We start from the raw sequence: 27,084 nt of genomic DNA on the forward strand, positions 1-27,084 counted from the left end.
TCCTACTGCTGTCACCGATCCATCCACCCGACTGCACCATGATCCCGCTCCTCTGCTGGTCCTTCCACTCCACATGCAATGACCATTAGATAATGAACAAAAATTAAACGTTCAGCGCTCATATGACATATAATGGAATGGTGATATAGGGTGTAGAGGAAGAAAAATAGGAACTGACTAAGAACCGAAAAAGATGGAGAAGAGTCACTGGGTGGAGTGGTCCATAGGATAGGCATTGTGAAGGCACCTGTCATCTTCTTCCCTGCCAGGCGGGAAATTTGAACACACATCATCGATTTGCGAGCGGCTCCTGCACGGTCCCACTGCTGACACCGATCCATACATCTGACTGCACCACGATTCCGCTCCTCTGCTGGTCCTTCCACTCCAAATGGGAAGGAATCCAAGATGTATGTCTTCCGGTTTTACAGTTTTTCACTGAATTTACTCCTCCTGACCTGGCACCCTCCCTTTTCTTCTGTTTATATGTCTAGGGGACCGAAATAAGGAAAAATGCTTTATTTTGTGCTCCAGGAGTGTGACTCCCCCCTCCCCCCAGCCTTCTTTCAAGGTCACTCATTGCCATTGTCAAGAGCAAAAAATATGTATATTGGGGCTTTAACTACACCTCCAATGGTAATATACAAAGACTCATGGCCATGGCCACACTCTTGCCACCTCAGTGTACAATACAGGGTTGATAGCCCTGCATTGTACGTGATGAGGCCAAGGGACCACCCACAGACCAGAGATGAGGAGAGAGCTGGAGGAGGGGTGTGAGGTAAGTCATAATTCTCGTTCCTGTACTCCCCTAGGTGTACAAGAATATTAACCATTTCAGTGCTTGGGCCTCCACTGGGTAGATTTTTTGTTCCAATTCCCGATGTTGGACTTTAAATACAGCTAGTCTAGTATATGTGCCTTTGTATCAGCCTTGTAGCAGGAAATGGAGTAGAGTGGGATAGGGTGTGAGCTTATCAGTGGGCTGCTGCTCCTTCATTGCCCAATGAGCAGGTTGGGTTGTGTGTTCTTGACTGCTGCCTCACTGGCCTGTAAGTAAGTGGTAGAGCAGGTCCCCTTTAAGGTGCCTCCTGCCTGCTGGGAAAGGGCTGGGAGTTTAGTCAGGACCAGGGATGGAGGTGGGTCAATCTGGAGAGCAAGCTGAAGAAGCAACATCTATCTGCTGTGCTCCTGCTCTCTCCCCTCTGGTGGGAAGGCATGGGGGCCCCCTGGGGTATCCCATCATAGTGCCCAAGAAAGAAAAAGAGCTACAGCTGGTCAGTGCATTCCCACAAAAAGACCTTAGGAGTTGGTTTACCCCTCCTTATCCTAGGAAGAGAAGAGTAGCAGGCCTACAGGGAGTGAGAGCCCTTTTGCAGAAGATACGAGCAGCCTCCAACAAGGCCTAAGTCCGAATGTTTCTCATGTGCTTCAATGGAACTGCGTTGGGGTCTCCAACCCAAGAAGAGCCATGTTGTTAATTGAGGTTTTCCAGTAAAAGAACATAAACTGCATCTAGCTTTAGTGTGCCTCATTTGGTCACAATGCTGCTATAGAGAGAGTGGGAGAGTGCTAATGATGTCTCCTGGGTGTCGGGCCTGAGAAAGGTGAAGCCAGTGCCTGGATCCCCTAAGAGTGAGGAGGGTGGAGAGGGGGTTGGTCTCTGCCCACCACCCATACATCGTGGAGTCTTGGGCAAAGGTACCATATTGCCCAGAAGGTCAGGTTGGCTAAGCTGCTTGCTATGGCCACACATGAGGAAGCCTGCCATCCACCCAAAGTCCTGTACAGCTATTCTCATTGGACAGAAGAATGGCCGATGGTAGAGCTGAGCCTAAAAGTCAGTAATAAAATGAAATTAAGTCAGAGACGAGGTTTTGCTTGCCAATAGAAATAATAGCAGATATTGTGTGGTGTCCAGTTAAGCAGGACTTCAGATGAACCTAAAATCTTTATCATGCTCCCCAGTGCTCTGTTAGTACTTATGGGTATGAAGGACGGTGCGACTTACTAGTCTTTCTCCCAAGATGAAGTGTTCTGATCTGAATGGCCAATGGCAAGGCTCGGACACTGACAGGTTAACCCTGTGGGAACTCCAAGCAAAAGGCCTACACGGGGAGCAGACTCTGGACTGTGGCAGGCAAACAGTGCATCAGGGGAGCACTTGGAAGGAAGGAGTTAATGAGTTTGGGCTTTCAAGAACACTTTTTGCATTGCCCCACTTTTGGGCAAAACGAGACCTTCATTTTAGGAGAACACATGTGCTGTATGCATCTGAAGACGTGACGATGTGTGGGCCATCTATCCATTGCTTGGACTCCACTTCAACACAACCTTTCCTGCTTCTCAATGGTGCTCCTTCCACAGATGTCCACATTTTGTGATTTTTTGGGGGCTGAACTAAAAAAAAAGCTACAATGGCATTCTTAGGCTGGCATCTGAACCGAACGGATGAGCGTCAAAGATCCTTCATGGTGGTGGCAGGAGATAGGTTGACAGAGGCTTCCATGTCCCCAAAACCTAGCTCACCGCACGTGTCGAAAACCCTTCCATGTCCCCAAAACCTAGCTCACTGCACGTGTCGAAAACCCTTCCATGTCCCCAAAACCTAGCTCACCGCACGTGTCGAAAACCCTTTCATGTCCCAAAACCTAGCTCACTGCACGTGTCGAAAACTCTTCCATGTCCCCAAAACCTAGCTCACCGCACGTGTCGAAAACCCTTCCATGTCCCCAAAACTAGCTCACCGCACGTGTCGAAAACCCTTCCATGTCCCCAAAACCTAGCTCACCGCAAGTGTCGAAAACCCTTCCATGTCCCCAAAACTAGCTCACCGCACGTGTCGAAAACCCTTCCATGTCCCCAAAACCTAGCTCACCGCACGTTTCGAAAACCCTTCCATGTCCCCAAAAACCTAGCTCACCGGACGTATCGAAAACCTTTCCATGTCCCCAAAACCTAGCTCACCGGACGTATCAAAAACCTTTCCATGTCCCCAAAACCTAGCTCACCGGACGTATCGAAAACCTTTCCATGTCCCCAAAACCTAGCTCACCAGACGTATTGAAAACCTTTCCATGTCCCCAAAACCTAGCTCACTGCATGTGTCAAAAACCCTTCCATGTCCCCAAAACTAGCTCACCTCACATGTCGAAAAAACTTCCATGTCCCCAAAACCTAGCTCAGCGCACGTGTCGAAAACCCTTCCATGTTGCTAAGCGGGTGTATCCAGCTGATCCGGCATTTCTTCCTATCACCTGTAATTTCACGGCAAAGTCCGCCGGTTGGATAACACGTATGAAATGAGAATATTATTATCCCGCTGCTCGAGGTAATCTTCACCTAATTAGTCTCAAGGAACTCGGCCTTCACAATAATGGTCAGCACCGTGAGTTTTCAAAAATGAAGATTAAAACTTAAAGAGATTAGACAACTTTTGCAAGATATTAGCTGTTCAAAAATGACAAAAATGTCCTTAAGCCTCTCTAGAGAAAACGTTGGCCAAACAAGGGCGCCTTTTGTTTCCGATTATAAGACTTTATGGGCAGACATTGAGAGGTTGTATTCAGGGTATGTGTGCGGGACGGAGGGGGGACTCAACTTATCTATCGCCAGCAAAACAAATCAGGTCGGGGTATTAAAAGAGGGATTAAATGCAGAAAATGCTGGGACGGCGCTGAAACACAGACCACCCACCGGCCACCTCAAAAATAGGCAAATAATATTCTAGAGCAATTTACATTGACAGCATTTTTGTTGTGTACAGGTGTTGGGTGTCTAAAATGGTATTTTTCTATTGTGTTTTAATGAAAGAGATTTTCTTAATTTTTACCAGGAGTCATTGTCAATTTTTTATTTTGTTCTCTAGTAAAAATATGTGTATTTGTATGCCTATTCTATATAAGAGAAATAAAAAAAATAAATTAAAAGGAAAAAATATTTTTATATTAAGCATACATTTGTTTTTAGAATTATCCTCTATCTGCCGTTTTAGTCTTTTTTATTATTGTTTTGTGCAAACATATATTTTTATTATATATATTTATATATAAAGATATGTATTAATTGCTAGAGTTTTATGTCTGCTTTAATTTCTTTACTTTTATATATTTATAAAACATATTTTTAGACTTGTAAATAAAATGTCTAAATATAAATATATGAATGAAATAAAATAAAATATAAAAATCTAAAATATTTAAATAAAATGTCTAAATATAAATATATGAATGAAATAAAATATAAAAATCTAAAATATTTAAATAAAATGTCTAAATATAAATATATGAATGAAATAAAATATAAAAATCTAAAATATTCAAATAAAATGTCTAAATATAAATATATGAATGAAATAAAATATAAAAATATAAAATATTTAAATAAAATGTCTAAATATAAATATATGAATGAAATAAAATATAAAAATCTAAAATATTCAAATAAAATGTCTAAATATAAATATATGAATGAAATAAAATATAAAAATATAAAATATTTAAATAAAATGTCTAAATATATATATATATATATATATATATATATATATATATATATATATATATATTTGTTCATTTATAAAATCTGCCCCTGTGTCTTGTGGTTTTTTTTTAAGGATGATCCCCAACAAACAGCTAAACAAACATTGATGTGAATCCCTTTATCTATCAATGGATTTGTCGTGCTGTTTGGTCGCTCTTGTGATTGCCAAACTCCATAAAGAACAATCAGAATGATGACCTCGTCTTTCTTTTCTGCACTTAAATGTTATCTAAAGCCAAAACGTTTTTTTTTTTCTAGCTTTAGATAGAGTGGAGAGAGATTCCCACATGGAAGAGAAATATACTTCCAATATATTTACAAAAAATATATATATGTGAAATATATTTACAATATATTGGCCTACACTAATATATATTTTAACATGTAGTCTAAAAAAATTTTAATTGAAATATATTTTCTAAAGCCATATATTTAAAAATATGTATGTTTTTAAATATATTCTTCAGATTCTTGTTAACGTATAAAAAAGTCATTTTACCAGATATTTTTACATATATTTGTAAATGCATTCCAAAAATGGAGATTAAGTGTATTTTCAAAGACATATATTTGAAAATGTATTTTGAAAATAATTTTTCATGTATTTTTTAATCTATAAAAAACGCATTTCAACATACTATATATATATATATATATATATATATATATATATATATAAATATATATATTTATATATATATATATATAGATATAGATATATATGTATATATCTATATATATATGTATATATCTATATATATATATATTTTTTTTTAAATATATTGAATGGGCCAAAATTTTAGTATTTCAAATATATGTCAATATATTTGGGAAGAATATTTTTAAAATATCTTTAAAATATATTTTTCTTCCATGTGGGTTAGAATGTCTGTCAGATTTCTATTGCTGTGTGTGTCCCTATTAGGGAGATTTGCGCTCTCTATTGTCTTTTGTGTGTATGGGAGCCTATTGAATGGGCTGCCCCAGGTACTTAGCATGAAAATGCGCACAAATGTGGTGAGATTTTGCGTGCATTCTTAATACGCTCAGGTGTGAATGGAATGTAGGGAGTGTAGTAATAGACTATTAAGATATATCGATATTTTATTTCTCACTTTTATTTGATTTGATTGCATATATTTATCTTTATCGATCATTTCTTTAAAATTTTTATTATTTTTAAATCCGTCATTCAAACATCCTCTTCTGCTTTTTTTCCATTTTTGTCCATGTGCGCCATACATCTCTATTATTTATTTATCACTCTTCTCCCCCGAAGCCCTTCCAGGCAAACGTTTTGAAAATATGCGCCGGAAAACGCGTTTCTGATACGCTCAGATGTGAATGGGACATAGAACAGAAAAAAATACAAAATTAATAGACTATCAGGATATACAGATTTTTTTCTTTATCGCTTTTATTTGATTTGATTGTATATATTTATATTTATCGATCATTTTTTAAAATTTTTATTATTTTTAAATCCGCCATTCAAACATCCTCATCGGCTTTTTTTTCCATTTTTGTTTTTCAGCACGGACTTTATTGTATATATATTTATCGATCATTTCTTTTTAATTCTAAATATTTTTAAACAAACTCGTCGGCTCTTTTTCAGTTTTTTTTTTTTAACGCGGCCACGTGCGCCATACATCTCTATTATTTATTTATCGCTCTTCTCCCCCAAAGCCCTTCCATGCAAACGTTTCGGAAACATGCGCAAAAATGTGCGTTTCTGATACGCTCAGATGTGAATGGAACATAGAACAGAAAAAAATACAAAAGTAATAGACTATCAGGATATATTGATTTTTTTCTTTATCGCTTTTATTTGATTTGATTGTATATATTTATATTTATCAATCATTTCTTTTTCATTTTTATTATTTTATTTTTATTATTTTATTTATTATTATCTGAATATTTTTAAACAACCTTATTGGCTCTTTTTTCCGTTTTTGTTTTTGAACGCAGCCACGTGCACCCTACATCTGTATTATTTATTTATCGCTCTTCTCCCCCGAAGCCCTTCCAGGCAAATGCGACGAAAAGCACATTTCTGATACGCTCAGGTATGAAAGGGACATAGAACAGAAAAAATACAAAAGTAATAGACTATCAGGATATATTGATTTTTTTCTTTATCGCTTTTATTTGATTTGATTGTATATATTTATATTTATCGATCATTTTGTTTAAATTTTTATTATTTTTAAATCTGCCATTCAAACATCCTCACCGGCTTTTTCTTCCATTTTTGTTTTTTAACGCGGCCTTGTGCGCCATACATCTCTATTATTTATTTATCGCTCTTCTCCCCCGAAGCCCTTCCAGGCAAACGTTTCGGAAACATGCATCGAAACGCGCATTTCTGATACGCTCAGGTGTGAATGGGACATAGAACAGAAAGAAATACAAAAGTAATAGACTATCAGGATTGATATTTTCTTTATCACTTTTATTTGATTTGATGGTATATATTTATATTTATCGATCATTTCTTTTAAATGTTTATTTTTTTTTTTATATTTATATTTTTATATATATTTATTTTATTTTTTAATCCGCCATTCAAACATCCTCAGCAGCTTTTTTTTTCCATTTTTGTTTTTCAACGCGAACTTTATTGTATATATTTATATTCATCGATCATTTCTTTTTCATTTTTATTATTTTACTTTTATTATTTTATATATTATTATCTGAATATTTTTAAACAACCTCATTGGCTCTTTTTTCCGTTTTTGTTTTTGAACGCAGCCACGTGCACCCTACATCTCTATTATTTATTTATCGCTCTTCTCCCCCGAAGCCCTTCCAGGCAAACATTTCGGAAACATGCGCCGAAACACGCGTTTCTGATACGCTCAGGTGTGAATGGGACATAGAACAGAAAAAAATACAAAAGTAATAGACTATCAGGATATACTGATTTTTCTTTATCACTTTTATTTGATTTGATTGCATATATTTATATTTATCGATCATTTCTTTAAAATTTTTATTTTTTTTTTATATTTATATTTTTATATATATTTATTTTAATTTTAAATCCGCCATTCAAACATCCTCATCAGCTTTTTTTTCCATTTTTGTTTTTCATTGCGGACGTTATTGTATCTATTTATATTTATCGATCATTTCTTTTTAATTCTAAATATTTTTAAACAACATCGGCTCTTTTTTTCCATTTTTGTTTTTCAACGCGGACTTTATTGTATCTATTTATATTTATCGATCATTTCTTTTTAATTCTAAATATTTTTAAACAACCTCATCGTCTCTTTTTTCTTTCCGTTTTTGTTTTTGAACGCGGCCAAGTGCGCCCTACATCTCTATTATTTATTTATTGCTCTTCTCCCCCGAAGCCCTTCCAGGCAAATATTAATATTACAATATTTGCTGTCTGTATCAGTTTTTTCTTTTTGTGACCGGAGCCAAGGAGAGGCAATGGAGGAGCTTCATCTTACAGGGGAATAATGAGCCTGACAGCTCTCATTATCCCGGCAATTAAGTGTCTGCGTCTACTAATTTAATGTTGATAAACATATACACGCGCTGCGTCGTTGGGTAATTGTGCTTGGAGGAGACAGACTTTAATATGCGCCTTAATGATTCCATCGCTAATGATAATGATTGTTTGAAGGTGTCTACACACACGGCAATTATCATGGCAGACAAAACGAGTTTTCTACTTTAAATGTAGATTCGGTCCATCCCCCTCCTGAAACATCTGATAATTAAAAGAATAAAAGTCCCCCCCCCCCCCTTCCCCGATTAGGCTTTAGAACGTATGCAGGCCATAGATGGGTCGAAAATTCGTCCAAAAAAAAAATCGGCCGATTTTCGCACCGTTAGTGGGTTAATTGGTCGGCCGTTTTTCGAGGTTTTGCCACATTTGTTTTTATCGGTGAAGTTGGAAAAAAATTCACCGATTTTCCCGGCAATGATGGGCACATCGGCCGATCTTTTTACTGATAGAAAATCTGCACATGGGCCGTGAGCTGGAAGAAGAAGAAGAAAAAGAAGAATTCCAGTCCGCTATTATATTTTATATGAAGAGTCTTGCAGTTGCAACAATGTATCTATTTGTACCCGAATAAAAACATCTGTATTCGAAATGGATACAAATGGATACAAATAGAAACAAATAGATACATTGTTGCAACCGCAATACTTTTTCATGTCAAATATAATAGCGGAGCTCTCTGCAGGGACAGAAGTAATTAAATGCCGGCCGTAAACGGGATGAAAATCGGCCGATTTTCGCACTGTTAATGGGTTAATTGGTCAGCTGTTTTTCAGGGTTTTGCCACATTTTTTTTTATCGGTGAGGTTAGAAAAAAATTGGCCGATTTTCCCGGCAATGATGGGCAAATCGGCCGATCTTTTTACTGATAGAAAATCTGCACATGGGCCGTGACCTGCAAGAAGAAGAAAAAGAAGAGGAAGAAAAAGAAGAATTCCAGTCCGCTATTATATTTTATATGAAAAGTCTTGCGGTTGCAACAATGTATCTATTTGTATCGGAATAAAACCATCTGTATCCAAAATGGATACAAATGGATACAAATGGATACAAATAGATACATTGTTGCAACCGCAAGACTTTTCATATAAAATATAATAGCAAACTGGAATTCTTCTTTTTCTTCTTCTTTTTCTTCTTCTTTTTCTTCTTCTTCTTTCAGGTCATGGCTTTTTCATGTCAAATATAATAGCGGAGCTTTCTGTAAGGAACAGAAGTTATTAGACGGGATGAAAATCATCCGTTTTTTTTTTACCGTTGGTGGTAACATCGGCCTATGGAACGACCGATTTTTCATTTTTTTTTTTTTAAAACGGCCAGTTTTCGTCTATGGTCTGCATTAGGCCGCCTGCCCACCAGCATGCAGGAAAAATATGACCTTACCGGGGTTACTGTCAAGCTAGCAGCTTTCAGAACGAAGGTCAGAATGAATATTCTCAGTACCTTCAATAACACGACGAAGGTTGATTGAAATGACCTAAATGTTCCATTTGCTTCTAACCTTCCATTTAGGAATGAATGGACTTTCCCGAAAGTTAGAAATTTGTGCGTTAGACAAAGATTTTCCATCCCGCTCCTTCCAATATTCCCGTCACTGCAATCGAAAACGAACATCGGTTTGATCCCGAGGATTAGAAAAAAAAAATTATGAAAAATGGGAATGCTCGTGGAAACGTTTGTTCAGGAAGGCACAGCAGTGTATGGCCGGCTTTACTGTAACTCTGGTAAGTTCATACTCCTCCTGCATGCTGGTGGGCAGGCGGCCACCACACTGCTCTGTCTGGCTCTGTTTTACTGCTTGTTTGTGAGAGACAACATCTTCAATTAGGGAAGAGCTCAGGTGTGTTTCAGATCCCAGTCTGAACCCTCCTGTAACTTGTGACGTCAGCACCTATAGCTCCTCCCCAACGCGTTTCGTGCGATTGTACATTCAGGAGGCGCTAGCTTGCTAGAAATTTTATTAGGCTGCCTGCCAGCCAGCAAGCAGGAGAAATATGGACTTACCAAAGCAACAGTAGGGTTCGGGGGGGGGGGGAGTGTAGGGGGTGGGTGTTAGACTAGGATCTGAAACATGCTTCAGATCCTTCTTTCCCAATTAGAATGTTCGGCTCTGCAGAACCTTTTTAAGGCTGCCTGCCCACCAGCCAGCAGGAGAAATAGGAACCTACCAAAGTTACAGTAGGGTTTGGAGAGGGGGGTGTTAGAATCGCTGGGATCTTATAAAAGGTTTAACTCCGCCTCCTGGTGGCCCTTTAAGTGGACTTTGAGGTGGTTGTAAACCTCAGATATGAAATATGAACAAAGCACACCCCTTTATACTGTGTACTTGTCTCACTCCAGAGCACTCAGTGTCATTTCTGTCTGCTGCCTCCTTCCCCTGCTATCAGCATGAGTCACCTCTGATAACTTTTCCTGACACCAAGAGAAAATGGTGACAGGGGAAGGGCCTCCAGCACACAACCCGTGATTGAAATATGAACAAAGCACATTCCTCTACAGTGTGTACCTATCTCACTCCAGAGCACTCAGTGTCATTTCTGTCTGCTGCCTCCTTCCCCTGCTATCAGCATGAGTCACCTCTGATAACTTTTCCTGACACCAAGAGAAAATGGTGATGGGGAAGGGCCTCCAGCACACAGCCCGTGATTGACAGCCTCAGCTCTGTTCCTGTGTGATATGTAAAGGGGGTGTGTCTCTTCCTTTCAATCAGCTCTCAGAGCTCTCCTCACTGAGCTCTACAGTGTGAAATTTCATTTCTCCACCCTCTTTTTTCTGAATGCTCAGCCAGGCTTTATAAACTCAGCATTCTAAAGGAATGCAGGGAAGAGAAGACTACAGATAAACAGGTACAATGTATGTAGGAGGATTTGTTTAATCTCTGTGTAGCACCCGAGGCCAGTCACTTCACTGGGTGTATGGAAGGGATTACAACCACTTTAACCCCTTCCAGTCCGGACACTTTCCCCCCCTTCCTGTCCAGGTCAATTTTCAGCTTTCAGCGCTATCACACTGTGAATGACAATTGCGCGGTCATGCAACACTGTACCCATACAAATTTTTTAGCATTCTTTTGAGACAGATAAAGCTTTATTTTGGTGGTATTTATTCACCACTGGGATTTTTTTTTTTTTGCTATGTAAATGAAAAGTCCAAAAATTTTGAAAAAAAGTGTTTTTCTTAAAATATTTTGCAAATAAATAATATTTCATCATAAATCTTGGCCAAAATGTATTCAGTTATCTTTTTAGTAAAAAAAAAAAAATAACCCTACTTAGTTTATAACAAAAAATTATAATTGTTCAAAAATGTTTTTTACATTTTTATTTAATTTTTTTATATTATTATTTATGCTTTTTTTTTTAACATACTGTCACCCTAGCAGTACAGTGTCACCATAGTGGGGGGTGAAAAAGATTTTTTTTTTTTACACTGATTGCTTTTACACCCATAAAGGCTGTAAAAGCAATCATTTCTCCTTCTCTCTGGCTGCATTCTTGCAGCCATTGAGAAATACTGTGAGAGTTGTGATTAGTCACAGCTTGTCACATGGTACAAGGCTGTTGTGAATAGCCCTGTACCATGTGATCTCGTTGATCATTCACAGATTTCACACGTAGTAAGCAATGATGTCAGAAGTGACATCTTGCCTACTACTCTTTATGTGATCCCTGATTGGCCAATCAGTGATCACATGATCGGGACCTCGCACAGAGGTCCCGTACAGCGACCGGTGTTCCACTGTGTCCAGAGCACCAGATCGCAGTGCTGCGCACTCCCAGGGTGTGCGCACAAGCAGAGGGCGGGGCAGTTGTTTATATACATGGGCCGGACGGGAAGTGGTTAATGCCCAGGAGGTGGCACTGCTTACGTATCATGTGATTGACTCTCACAGCAGTCACATGATTGGAAGCCCACCCTGCTGGCTCCCAAACAAATAAAGAAGATAATGGCTCTTTCAGGAACTACAGAAGGGGGCGGAGACAAGACCAGGAACCCTACACAAGGAGAGAGAGCAGCAGTGAGCGGTCTTTATTACAGGAAGGCTCGCCAGGATTCAAGAAGAATACACAGAACAAACAGATTTACATAATATTTGTGTATCCCCGAGTTCAATATATTGCTGTTTACCAATCCTTGGATGTGGTGGCTGCCTTAGTTTTCTTTTTCAGGATCTTTTTTTTCTTTTTTTTCACCCGGTGATCCTGCCAGTAACACACTCCCTGACCTGGGGTGACAACGCTCCCTTACTGCATTGTATCTACGGAGGAGCAGCGTTGTCACCCTAGCACAGGAAGTATGTTAGGACTACAACACATTTCCTCTCTCCGTTCTCTCCTCTCTCTTCCTCTTCCTTCTCCTTCCTCCTCTACTCCATAACATGGCGGAAGTGTTCTGTAGTCCACATAGGGAGCCCAAGCAGGATAATAAGACAGAATGCAGAGAATACAGGACAGAACTGGATTTCTGGCAGGATCAACGGGTCTATATTTTGCATTTATTGAACAGATATAACAAAATGCTTTCAATGGTATATTCAGCACACCAGGAGGGAGTGGATGAAGCTGATTGTGGAGATGTGCATAGAATGAGTTGTATGCAAACATTCCATGGGTGCTGAATGGACACTTCACCCCGGGCGGCCAATTACCCCCCCCCCCCCCCGACCCCACGAGTGCTCAGGGCAGACAGCGGCCATGTGAAGTGGGTCATATGGAACAGATTTAGATACAAGCCCATATCATCCTGAAGAGGAATGCAAAGTCCCCGCCGATCCCTTCTGTAAATCTGCATCATGTGTACCAGATCATTCCCGGGGACACAAAGCATTGCCAGACATGTCCGAGGACAATACGTCTCCATCCCACCACACACAGGAGGAAAGGGGGGACAGCACCATGTGTTCACCCTCCGTGTATAGAGAGGAAAGATCTACAGGACACAAGAGGGTGAAAATGTCCTTATGGGAGGACAAAGCTAAATTCCTGTCCTGGTATCCCAGAGAGGAACACTACCCCTTAAAGTGACAGTCCATGTAAAACAATCAGAGGAGCAAAATCTGAGTCTGAGCAGAAATATGGAGACATATCGGTGACTAGCGAACTTTTATATTCATGATACCCAAATCATCAGGTCCAAGATGGGTCACCCTAAATCAAGGGATGCATTTTTCCAACTGTTTTATCCTTCTTTCCTTCCTTCCTTTCTTCCTTCCTTCCTTCCTTCCTTCCTTCTTCTTTTCTAACTTCCTTAGTTTCCTTTCTCACTTCATCCTTCCTTCCTCCTTCCTCTCTCCTTGTCTCACCTTGTGACTCCCATTCCTTGTCTCCTTCCTTCATTTCCTCTTTCTTTCCTATTCTCCTGTCTCTCCTTCCTTCTCTCTTTCCCTTCCTTCCTTCCTTCCTTCCTTCCTTCCTTCCTTCCTTCCTTCCTTCCTTCCTTCTCTCTTTCCCTTCCTTCCTTCCTTCCTTCCTTCCTTCTTTCCTGTCTTTTCTTCAATCACTCTTTCATTTCCTCATGTCTCTGTCTATTATTTCTTCCTTTTCTTGCTTCCCTGTGACTCCCCTTCGTTCTCTCCTTCTTTCTATTTTTCCAGCTCTCCTTGCTTCCTTATTTTATTTCTCCCTCTGTCTCTTCTTCCTTCCCTTCTGTTTCTGTATCTACTTTTTTCCTTCCTTCTTCTTTTCTAACTTCCTTAATTTCCTTTCTCCCTTCATCCGTCTTTCCTCCTTCCTCTCTCCTTGTCTCACCCTGTGACTCCCATTCCTTGCCTCCTTCCTTCATTTCCTCTATCTCTCCTATTCTCCTGTCTCGCCTTCCTTCTCTCTTTCCCTCCCTCCCTCCCTCCCTTCCTTCCTTCCTTCCTTTTTATTCTCCACTTCTTTCTTTCATTTTCTTCCTTCCCTGTAATTCCCCTTCATTCTCTTCTTCCTTATTTCCTACTTTCTATATTCTCCATCTGTCTCTCCTTACCTCTTTCTTTCCCACTCTCCTGTTTTCTTCCTTCCCTCTTTAACTCCCTTCTGTTTCTCCTTCCTTCACTTCTGTTATTGTCTCCTTTGTTCCTTCCTCCTTTCCTTTCCTTTCCTTTCCTTTCTTCTCCTTTCCTTTCCTTCTTCCTTTCCTTTCCTTTTATTTCCTTTCATTTCGTTTCCATCTCTCATTCCCCTCCACCTGTCTCTCTTTGATTTCCTTCCTCTTCTGTTTTTCATTTTTCCTTCCTTCCTTCCTTCCTTCCTTCCTTCCTTCCTTCCTTCCTTCCTTCCTTCCTTCCCCATAAGTGCTCACTGATGTCTGGGCAGTAACACCATTTGGCCTTGGGCAGTGTTGGAGGACGCTGAGCTCCCGTTATAGTGGTTCCATACGGTGGATGCCGGGCAGTGTTCCCTCCATGATGAGGTCCATTTTCCGGTGATGAATGTTGTTTATTGCAGGAGATAATGGCTCTTCCAGCAACTCATTTACATCCTCAGGAAAGTAAAATCTTCTTCCTTGGTGCAGGATCTCAGACCCCTGGCATGCATGATTTGTATTTTTTTTCGTAATAGCCTTCGTATTTTGGCAGCTCTATTCCGGCCGTTCTTAGCTTTTAGGCAAACACTAATATTTTTAGCAAGTGGAGAGTCTGCCAGATCTGACAGCGATCATTCCTCATTCTCCCCTCGCACCGTCCACATGGATTTGTCTGTGTTTACTGGAGGAATGGAAAATGAGAACTGTGGAAAGCCGCCCCTTTAATTATGTTTTCTAGATATGTCAGCGTCAAGATATTTATTTTATTGATGTAGCATCTAACCTTCTTTCCTTCCTTTCCTCCTCTTTCTCTCCTTCCCTCCCTCTGACTCTCCTTTCTTTTCCTTTTCATTTTCCTTTTCCTTTCTTTTCCTGTTTTCCCTTTCCATTCCCATCTCCTTTCCTTTCCATTCCCATCTCCTTTCCTTTCCTTTCCTTTCCCGTTTTCCCTTTTCATTCCCATTTCTTCTCCTTTCCCTTATCTTTCCTTTCCTCTGCTCTCCTTTCCTTTCCTTTCCCTTCCCTTCCTTTCCTTTCCTCTCCTTTCCTCTCCTTTCGTTTCCTTTCCTCTCCTTTCCTTTCCCTTTCCCATTTTCCCTTTGCCTTTCCATTCCCATTTCCTCTCCTTTCCCTTATCTTTCTTTTCCTTTCCCTTCCTTTCCTTTCCTCTCATTTCCTCTCCTTTCATTTCCTTTCATTTCCTTTCCTTTTCTCTCCTTTCCTCTCCTTTCCTTTCCTATCCTATCCTTTCCATTCCCATTTCCTCTCCTTTCCCTTATCTTTCTTTTCCTTTCCTTTCCCTTCCTTTCCTTTCCTCTCCTTTCCTCTCCTTTCATTTCCTTTCCTCTCCTTTCCTCTCCTTTCCTTTCCTATCCTTTCCTATCCTTTCCTCTCCTTTCCTTTCCATTCCCATTCCCATTTCCTCTCCTTTCCCTTATCTTTCCCCTTTCCATCTCTCTTTTTCTTTTTTTTCTATCCTCTACTTTTCTCTTTTTTATTCTTGCTCCCACATTTTTCTTTTTTTCTTTTTTTTTCTGTCTTTTATATATATTTTTTTTTTTCTTATTGTTTATTTTGTTTTTACGTCTTTATTATTTTCATTTTTGCCCTGCCCCCATTTTATTTTTCCTCTTTCTAACTTTTCTTCCTCGTTTTCTTTCTTTCTTTTTTCTGTTGTCCTTTCCTTGCTTTCTGTCTTCCTCTTTCCCTCTCTCATTAATACGATCGACCCATCTGACATTTAGATTGGTTTATGAATATATTGTGAATTATTTATTGGGCTGTGACTCCCTATAACATTAGAGGAACGTTATATATTTTCCTGTGAATATCACCCCTAATTTTGTATGGGTTGAGGTGTAGTTCCTCTTCTGAAACCAGTTTAAAAAAAAATTGGGAATTTTGAAGAATCAAAATTTCAAAATTTATAAATTTGGGGATTTTTTTTCTTTTTTTTGTTTTAAATTAGGGGGAAAGGGAAATGAAGTGTTGTCACAACCAATCAGATTCAAGCCTATATTTTTCTTTTTCTAACACCTGAATGGTCTCATTGGTGATTGGTTACTCCTTTGTATCCGGAGAAGGGGGAACGGGCCCATTGCTGTTTGTGTTATGATTGATGTGCGTCCCGGACTCCCGGCAGCCCCATATCTCCGGGCGATGCTGTTGCTGCTGAGCCACTCATTTGCAAAGCTAATGTAGCAAGATGTCATTCCGCTATTTGTGACTTCTTTATTACGTATCCGTCCCCCATTAGTAAAACAAACGGCGGAGCTATCACACATCATCTCCAGCGTCTGCTAAATATTTGATCAGCCGTAATGGAATTTGTCAAATCGGCCTAATTGTGTAATACGTCAGCTACGAGATAGTGGGATCGGACGCGGTCTCTGCTCGCAGATCATTGTCAAGGGGTTCCGTTATGTCACAAATATTATTCACTACAAAAAAAAATAATAAAATATAATATAAAAAAAGGGCACTTTTCTGGGTTTAAATGATTTTTATGATATTTGGGTGCAGCCAGGGGCGGACTGACCATTCGAGCACTCGGGCACTGCCCGAGGGCCCGGGATCAGAAGGGGGCCCCATAAAATGCCCCTGGTACTTTTTATAGGCTTTTTGGGTGTGTTTCGAGTGTGGGCAAGGACACAGGGGCCCCATGATCCCCAATTGCCCCGGGGGCCCCATGAGTTGTCAGTCCGCCCCTGGGTGCAGCTGAGTATTTTAGTTGCATACATAAGATTTAAAGGATAGACGATGGTTGGTAAGGATGGGTCCCAGTAATCTACAACAGGTGGAGACGATGAAACCAGAAAATATTTTATATACAGAGGCAATTAGACTTTGGATGAAGTTTTCGTTATTTGGAGATTCGGATGTATCTGAATTTCAGAATTAGGCTGGCCATACGTTATACAATTTTCTTGAGAATTTTGCTTGAGATTTACCAAAAACCATATCCCCCCCTTATGTATTATACATGGAGATCATATCTCCCCTTATGTATTATACATGGAGATCATATCCCCCCTTATGTATTATACATGGAGATCGTATCCCCCCTTATGTATTATACATGGAGATCATATCCCCCCTTATGTATTATACATGGAGATCATATCCCCCCTTATGTATTATACATGGAGATCGTATCCCCCCTTATGTATTATACATGGAGATCATATCCCCCCTTATGTATTATACATGGTGATCATATCCCCCCTTATGTATTATACATGGAGATCAAATCCCCCCTTATGTATTATACATGGAGATCATATCCCCCCTTATGTATTATACATGGAGATCATATCCCCCTTATGTATTATACATGGTGATCGTATCCCCCCTTATGTATTATACATGGTGATCATATCCCCCCTTATGTATTATACATGGAGATCATATCCCCCCTTATGTATTATACATGGTGATCATATCCCCCTTATGTATTATACATGGAGATCATATCCCACCTTATGTATTATACATGGAGATCATATCCCCCCTTATGTATTATACATGGAGATCATATCCCCCCTTATGTATTATACATGGTGATCATATCCCCCCTTATGTATTATACATGGAGATCATATCCCCCCTTATGTATTATACATGGAGATCATATCCCCCCTTATGTATTATACATGGTGATCATATCCCCCTTATGTATTATACATGGAGATCATATCCCCCCTTATGTATTATACATGGAGATCATATCCCCCTTATGTATTTACATGGAGATCATATCCCCCTTATGTATTATACATGGTGATCATATCCCCCCCTTATGTATTATACATGGTGATCATATCCCCCCTTATGTATTTATACGTGGAGATCATATCCCCCCTTATGTATTATACATGGTGATCATATCCCCCCTTATGTATTTATACATGGAGATCATATCCCCCCTTATGTATTATACATGGAGATCATATCCCCCCTTATGTATAATACACGTTGATCATATCCCCCCTTATGTATTATACATGGTGATCATATCCCCCTTATGTATTATACATGGTGATCATATCCCCCCCCTTATGTATTATACATGGTGATCATATCCCCCTTATGTATTATACATGGAGATCATATCCCCCCTTATGTATTATACATGGAGATCATATCCCTCTTATGTATTATACATGGAGATCATATCCCCCCTTATGTATTATACATGGAGATCATATCCCCCCTTATGTATTATACATGGTGATCATATCCCCCCTTATGTATTTATACATGGAGATCATATCCCCCCTTATGTATTATATGTGGAGATCATATCCCCCCTTATGTATTATACATGGAGATCATATCCCCCCTTATGTATTATACATGGAGATCATATCCCCCCTTATGTATTATACATGGAGATCATATCCCCCTTATGTATTATGCATGGAGATCATATACCCCCTTATGTATTATACATGGAGATCATATCCCCCCTTATGTATTATACATGGAGATCATATCCCCCCTTATGTATTATACATGGAGATCATATCCCCCCTTATGTATTATACATGGAGATCATATCCCCCCTTATGTATTATACATGGAGATCATATCCCCCCTTATGTATTATACATGGTGATCATATCCCCCCTTATGTATTATACATGGTGATCATATCCCCCCTTATGTATTATACATGGTGATCATATCCCCCCTTATGTATTATACATGGAGATCATATCCCTCTTATGTATTATACATGGAGATCATATCCCCCCTTATGTATTATACATGGTGATCATATCCCCCCCTTATGTATTATACATGGAGATCATATCCCCCCCTTATGTATTATACATGGAGATCATATCCCCCCTTATGTATTATACATGGAGATCATATCCCCCCTTATGTATTATACATGGAGATCATATCCCCCCTTATGTATTATACATGGAGATCATATCCCCCCTTATGTATTATACATGGAGATCATATCCCCCCTTATGTATTATACATGGAGATCATATCCCCCTTATGTATTGTACATGGAGATCATATCCCCCCTTATGTATTATACATGGAGATCATATCCCCCCTTATGTATTATACATGGAGATCATATCCCCCTTATGTATTATACATGGTGATCATATCCCCCCTTATGTATTATACATGGAGATCATATCCCCCTTATGTATTATACATGGAGATCATATCCCCCCCTTATGTATTATACATGGAGATCATATCCCCCCTTATGTATTATACATGGAGCTCATATCCCCCCTTATGTATTATACATGGAGATCATATCCCCCCTTATGTATTATACATGGAGATCATATCCCCCCTTATGTATTATACATGGAGATCATATCCCCCCTTATGTATTATACATGGTGATCATATCCCCCCTTATGTATTATACATGGAGATCATATCCCCCTTATGTATTATACATGGTGATCATATCCCTCTTATGTATTATACATGGAGATCATATCCCCCCTTATGTATTATACATGGAGATCATATCCCCCCTTATGTATTATACATGGAGATCATATCCCCCCTTATGTATTATACATGGAGATCATATCCCCCCTTATGTATTATACATGGAGATCATATCCCCCTTATGTATTATACATGGAGATCATATCCCCCCTTATGTATTATACATGGAGATCATATCCCCCCTTATGTATTATACATGGAGATCATATCCCCCCTTATGTATTATACATGGAGATCATATCCCCCTTATGTATTATACAATACATATAAATAAAGAATAGAAAATAAAAGAATAGAACAGAACAAAGTAGAAAGTATATAACTGTCTTCCAAAACTCACATTTCGAAAAGAATAGAATAAAACAGAAAATAATATAATAGAACAGAGTAAAATAGAATATAAACTAAGATAATAAAATAGAAAATAAAAGAACAGAAAAAAATAAAACAGAAAAGAATATAATGGAACAGAATATAACAGAACAGGTGTTAGTGCCCGATCACACCGGTGCGATTTACAAATTGAAATCGCATCTAATGAATGTGAATGTTGGTGTCTGAACATGTGTAATTTGCTGCGGCACGATTTCTAAAGTAATCCTTGCATGGCTTTTTCTGCAGTTTTGTTGCCATTTCACATACATAGAATAGAATGGAAATCGCACTGCAAATTGCAAGAAATCGTTGAAAATCTTCACAAGCAGCGATAAAGTCTTCAAAAGTCGCACCTGAAATTGCACAAAAATCGTACGGTTTTAAATCGCAGCGGTGTGACCGGTAATTAATCCTTGGTGCCCACCAGTGTGACTTCAGGTGTGACGTGCGATTTACAAATCACACCGGAAGTTGCATCAGAAGTATTTCTGTATCGCTGTCATAGTCAGTGCGGCTTGAAGTTGCGTGATTTAAAAAATAGTTCCTGCGCTACTTTTTGCGATTTCGTTGCGACTTGCATCGACTTCTGTTACGTGAAGTTGCAAGCTGCAGTGAAATCGGAGGAACAAATCGCACTGATCTGCAACTTCAAGTGAAGTGGCACGATTTCAAAGTTGCATTCAGTGTGAACCGGGGACAAATCCGAACAGCTGAAGCACAGCTGAAATACACACAGAGCGTGTCTTACCTACCTAAGGATTTGTCATTCCGTCCGGACACTTACACACAGACAGGAGGGTGACACCACTTTCTGTCTTAGAGTTTAGGAATGCAGTGGTGTCACCTACAGGCCTGTAGTCTGCCGACTGGACAGTGAAGGAGCAGCAACCACATGATGAGTCCTCAGCTCAGCTCACTTTGCTCTCTCCTCCATTCAGCATCTCAGCCAGGGGTGGACTGCCCATTTGGGAACTCGAGCATGCCCGAGGGCCTGGGGTCAGAAGGGGGCCCCATGAGATGCCCCTGGTACCTTTCATAGGCTTTTTTGGGTGTGGTTTGAGTATGAGCGAGGACACATGGGCCCCATGATCCCCTATTGCCCGGGGCCCCATGAGTTGTCAGTCCGCCACTGATCAAAGCCTACAGTTTCCTGACTGGACAATGAAGGAGCAGCAACCACATGATGAGTCCTCAACTCAGCTCACTCTGCTGTCTCCTCCATTCAGCATCTCAGCCCACAGTTTCCTGACTGGACAGTGAAAGAGCAGCAACCACATGATGAGTCCTCAACTCAGCTCACTCTGCTGTCTCCTCCATTCAGCATCTCAGCCCACAGTTTCCTGACTGGACAGTGAAGGAGCAGCAACCACATGATGAGTCCTCAGCTCACTCTGCTCTCTCCTCCATTCAGCATCTCAGCCTGCAGTTTCCTGATTGGACAGTGAAGGAGCAGCAACCACACGATGAGTCCTCAACTCATCTCATTCTGCTCTCTCCTCCATTCAGCATATCAGCCCACAGCCTCCTGATCGGACAGTGAAGGAGCAGCAACCAAATGATGAGTCAAAAAACCAGGTCACTACATTCTCTTCTCCATTCAGCATCCCAGCCCACAGTCTGCTGATTGGACAGTCAAGGAGCAGCAGTCACATGATGAGTCAGCAACTCAGCTCACTCTGCTCTCTCCTCCATTCAGCATATCCCATGTTGGCTCATGTTCATGCAACAGAATCCCGTTGGCTCCCAACTTTGCCCATCCCTTTTCCCTCTCCCAGTCTAACTGCAGCTTTGCAGGGGGCGACAAAGGCTAATATTAAGACAGACACATGTGCCTATGCTAGCTTTATGTAAAATACATTGAATTGTTTGAGAGAGAGAGAGAGAGAGAGGGGGGGGAGAGGGGGGGAGAGCGAGAGAGAGGGAGAGGGAGAGAGGGGGGGAGGGGGAGAGAGAGGGGGGGGGGAGAGGGGGAGAGAGAGGGGGGAGGAGAGAGAGAGGAGAGAGAGAGAGAGAGAAGGAGAGAGAGGGGGGAGGGGGAGAGGAGAGAGAGAGAGAGAGAGAGGGGAGAGAGAGAGAGAGAGAGGAGAGGGGAGAGAGAGAAGGAGAGAGAGAGAGAGAGAGAGGGGGGGGAGAGGGAGAGAGAGGGGGGGAGATGGGAGAGAGAGAGAGGGGGGAGAGATGGGGGAGAGGGGGGGAGAGATGGGGGGGAAGAGATGTGGGGAGAGGGAGAGAGAGAGAGAGGGGGGGGGGGGGAGAGGGAGAGAGAGAGTATAATACTGTATATATATTTTTAATATATATATAAATATATATTATATACTGTGTATATATATATATATATATATATATATATATATATTTATTATTATATTTTGTGTATATATTATAATTAATATTTATAATTAAATAAATACATATAGATAGAGGGGGGAGAGAGAGTATCTGTATATAATACTGTATATTGTATATATTATATATACATATTATAATTAAATAAATAAATATAGATGGAAAGAGAGTATCTGTATATCATACTGTATATATCTCTATATATATGCAATTATTATTATTATTATATTATGTGTATCAGTTTCTGAATTGCACGTTTCACAGAAGACATACCCCAACTGGTAACATACCAAAATACAGGGAAAAATTCATCTTTTTTTTTTATTTCCTCCTTTCTTTTTTTGGCTCAACCTCAGATTTTTATCTAAAATAGCCGTGTGTGAAAATATATAAATATACGTGCCCCTCATTAAACGTTCACCATTGAGGCCAACATAAACTCCAGTGTAGACTGGCCCCTCCCTAGCTGATCCTATCCAGAATAACGCATTGGACTACACAGACAGTGAGGTCATACTCACTATTGTTACCTTATATGTCATTCCAATTACAAAAAAAAAAAAAAAACATTTATCAAGGCAGTTCCAGTACACGTAATACATGTTTGATGGACTGTCTATCGTTATCTCCTTTTTTCCCAATGCTATACGTTTTGGTTCAAAATTCCCAAAGTTGAGATATTTTGGATACATTTGCCTTTAAAATGGCCTCTAAAAATTAAATAGCTGTTTTTTTTTGTTATACTCATCTCCTTCTAAAGAATGAAATGAATATTCTATGTAATAGACGAGGTGTTATTATATTTGATGACCTTGATTATATTTATTATATGTATTTTTTTAACATTTTATTTATATTTGTTTAACAAACACACACATATATATACTTATTATATATAATATATATCATTTCTAACATTTAATTATAATTTATATATAATTCTAGCACCAGACCTCCTGTGTAACTCTAAACTGGCAACCTGTAACGGCTTTTAAACGTCACCTATAGAGATTTTTAGGTACCGTAGTTTGGTGCTGTTCCAAGACGTTAGGTATCTATTTATTCGGCGTAACATCATCTTTTATATTTTATCAAAGATTGGGTACTTTATTGTGTTTTGTGTGTTAAAGCTCATTAAAATGTATATATTACAAAAAAACTGTGTTTGAAAAATCGCTGTGTAGATGCTGTGGGACATAAAAATGACAACACCCACCATTTTATTCCCTAGGACCTCTGCTTAAAAAAATAAAATAAATAAATTATATATATACTATATTGCCAAAACTATTGGCCCCGCCCTCCCAATCATGTGATTCAGGTGGTCCAATCCCCTCCATGGACACAGGTGTATACAATCATCCCCTAGGCATGCAGACGGCTTCTACAAACATTGGTGAAAGAATGGGTCGCTCTCAGGAGCTCAGTGACTCCAAGCGTGGTCCCGTGATAGGTGGTCACCTGTGCAATAAGTCCATCCGTGACATTTCCTGGCTACTAAATATTCCACGCTCAACTGTTAGTGGGATTATAACAAAGTGGAAGCAACTGGGAACAACAGCAACTCAGCCACCAAGTGGTAGGCCACGTCACATGACAGAGCGGGGTCAGCGCATGCTGAAGCGCACAGTGCACAGAAGTCACCAACTGTCTGCAGAGTCAATAGCTAAAGACCTCCATACTTGGTATGGCCTTCAGATGAGCTCAACAACAGTGCGTAGAGAGCTTCATGGAATGGGTTTCCATGGCCGAGCAGCTGCATCCAAGCCTTCCATCACCAAGTGCAATGCAAAGTGTCCGATGCCGTGGTGTAAAGCATGCCGCCACTGGACTCTAGATCAGTGGAGACGTGTTCTCTGGAGTGATCAATCATGCTTCTCTGTCTGCCAATCTGATGAACGTGTCTGAGTTCGGTGGTTGCCAGGAGAACAGTACTTGCCTGACTGCATTGTGCCAAGTTTAAAGTTTGGTGGAGGGGGTGATTATGGTGTGTTGTTGTTCTTCAGGGGTTGGGCTTGGCCCCCTAGTTCCAGTGAAGGGAACTCTTAAGGCAACATTTTGGACAATTTCATGCTCCCAACTTTGTGGGAAGAGTTTGGGTATTGCACCTTCCTGCTCCAACATGACTGCCCACCAGTGCACAAAGCAAGGTCCATAAAGACATGGAGGAGCCAGTTTGGGGTGGAGGAACTTGACTGGCCTGCAGAGTCCTGACCTCAACCCCATAGAACACCTTTGGGATGAATTAGAGCGGAGACTCCTCCCCCGACATCAGTGCCTGACCTGACAAATGTGCTTCTGGAAGAATGGTCCAACCTTCCCATAGACACCCTCCTAAACCTTCAGAAGAGTTGAAGCTGTTATAGCTGCAAAGGGCGGGGCCAACTCAATATTGAACCCTACGGACTAAGACTGGGGGGGCATTAAAGGTCATGTGCGTGGAAAGGGCGGGGCCAACTCAATATTGAACCCTACGGACTAAGACTGGGAGGCCATTAAAGGTCATGTGTGTGGAAAGGCCGGTCGACCAATACTTGGGGCAATGTAGTCTATCTATCTATCTATCTATTATCTATCTATCTATCTATCTATCTATCTATCTATTATCTATCTATCTATCTATCTATCTATCTATCTATCATCTATCTATCTATCTATCTATTATCTATCTATCTATCTATTATCTATCTATCTATCTATCTATCTATCTATCTATCTATCTATCTATCTATCATCTATCTATCTATCTATCTATCTATTATCTATCTATCTATCTATTATCTATCTATCTATCTATCTATCTATCTATCTATCTATCTATCTATCTATCTATCATCTATCTATTATCTATCTATCTATCTATCTATCTATCTATCTATCTATTATCTATCTATCTATCTATTATCTATCTATCTATCTATCTATCTATCTATCTATCTATCTATTATCTATCTATCTATCTATTATCTATCTATCTATCTATCTATCTATCTATCTATCTATCTATCTATTATCTATCTATCTATCTATCTATCTATCTATCATCTATCTATCTATCTATCTATCTATCTATCTATTATCTATCTATCTATCTATCTATCTATTATCTATCTATCTATCTATCTATCTATCTATCTATCTATCTATCTATCATCTATCTATCTATCTATCTATCTATCTATTATCTATCTATCTATCTATCTATTATCTATCTATCTATCTATCTATTATCTATCTATCATCTATCTATTATCTATCTATCTATCTATTATCTATCTATTATCTATCTATCTATCTATCTATCTATCTATCTATCTATCTATCTATTATCTATCTATCTATCTATCTATCTATCTATCTATCTATCTATTATCTATCTATCTATCTATCTATCTATCTATCTATCTATCTATCTATTATCTATCTATCTATCTATCTATCTATCTATCTATCTATCTATCTATCTATCAATCATCTATCTATCTATTAATATTATATATACACTGTGTATATATATATATATATATATATATAAAAATGTTTTGGGGTTGTAAGTAGTTTTCTAGCAAACAAATTAGGAGAGGAATGTCAGAATTGTTCCGAACTGGAAGTAGTTAAGCGACTATTTAAAGCAAAGGAGAACTCAACCGCGATGAAGTTTAGGCAAATAAAATGACTGCGGTTGGGCAAACTTAAAAATATTGACATTTGACTATTTATTTTGCTTTGACTTGTCTAAATCTGATGTCAAAGTTCTACTGAAGACTGACAGCTGTGGATGCTCATGAGATAAAATATGGAACTCGGCTGAAGTAGAACTACCCTGCCTCTGAGCACCACTATTTAATTCATTTTTAGCATTCAAAGCAACCTCCCCCATCCGTCCATGTCTCCATGCTTTGTTTTGGTGGGAAATCACTTTGAAAAACACCCCCCCATCGCCATCTTGAGTAAGGGCAGATGATTCATGTAGTATTTACTTCCTGGAATCCATCTGCCCTTAGCTCAGGTATGCAGGCAAGAGGGTGTGCTTAGCTGGGAATTCCCCTCCTCCCCTCCTGAAGACTACTGGGATGAATGACATTATTTGCCTAGGACAGAAACCAGGAAATGTTACAAAAAAAGTTTAAAACAAGTAAATATAATATAAGTTCCTATCCAGGGGCAGACTGACAACTCATGGGGCCCCTGGGAAATAGGGGATCATGGGGCCCCTGTGTCCTTGCCCAAACTCAAAAAAGCCTAAGAAAAAGGTACCAGGGGCATCTCATGGGGCCCCCTACTGACCCCGGGCCCTCAGGCAGTGCCCGAGTATCCAAATGGTCAGTCCGCTCCTGTTCCTATCTATTGACTAATGCAAGCAGCACAAGGATTGACAATAGTCAGTGTTGACTGAGAGAGTGAAGTTCCCCTTTAAAAGATTCTATTGGCTCTAGTGACTTGACCCTGACATGAAGTAAAGCTGATGGGAAATATGAACATTTCATAAGTTATCCTTTAAAAAAAAATGACTCAACTTTAGGCCCCACCTCCAAAACTAAGCCCCGCCCACTAGTCAACCCCTTTCCTTTTCAGTTTGAATGCTCTTTCTTGTTTCCTGTGGGGCTCTTTTATTCCCAGGTGGGTTCCAAAATGGCGTTGTTTGGCTCTAACATATGAGATCCAAAATGAAGGATGTCACTCTATTACTAACAAAGTGAAACCGGTATCAGAGAGGTGCACAGGCAGAGCTAACAGAGGTAATGCGAGGCTTTTACTTTTCAAGCCTCATGCACTGTGCT

The sequence above is a fragment of the Staurois parvus genome, unplaced genomic scaffold (assembly GCF_062004578.1).
Source record: "Staurois parvus isolate SC_StPar_1 unplaced genomic scaffold, SC_StPar_1.0 ptg000924l, whole genome shotgun sequence".
Lineage (NCBI taxonomy): Eukaryota > Metazoa > Chordata > Amphibia > Anura > Ranidae > Staurois > Staurois parvus.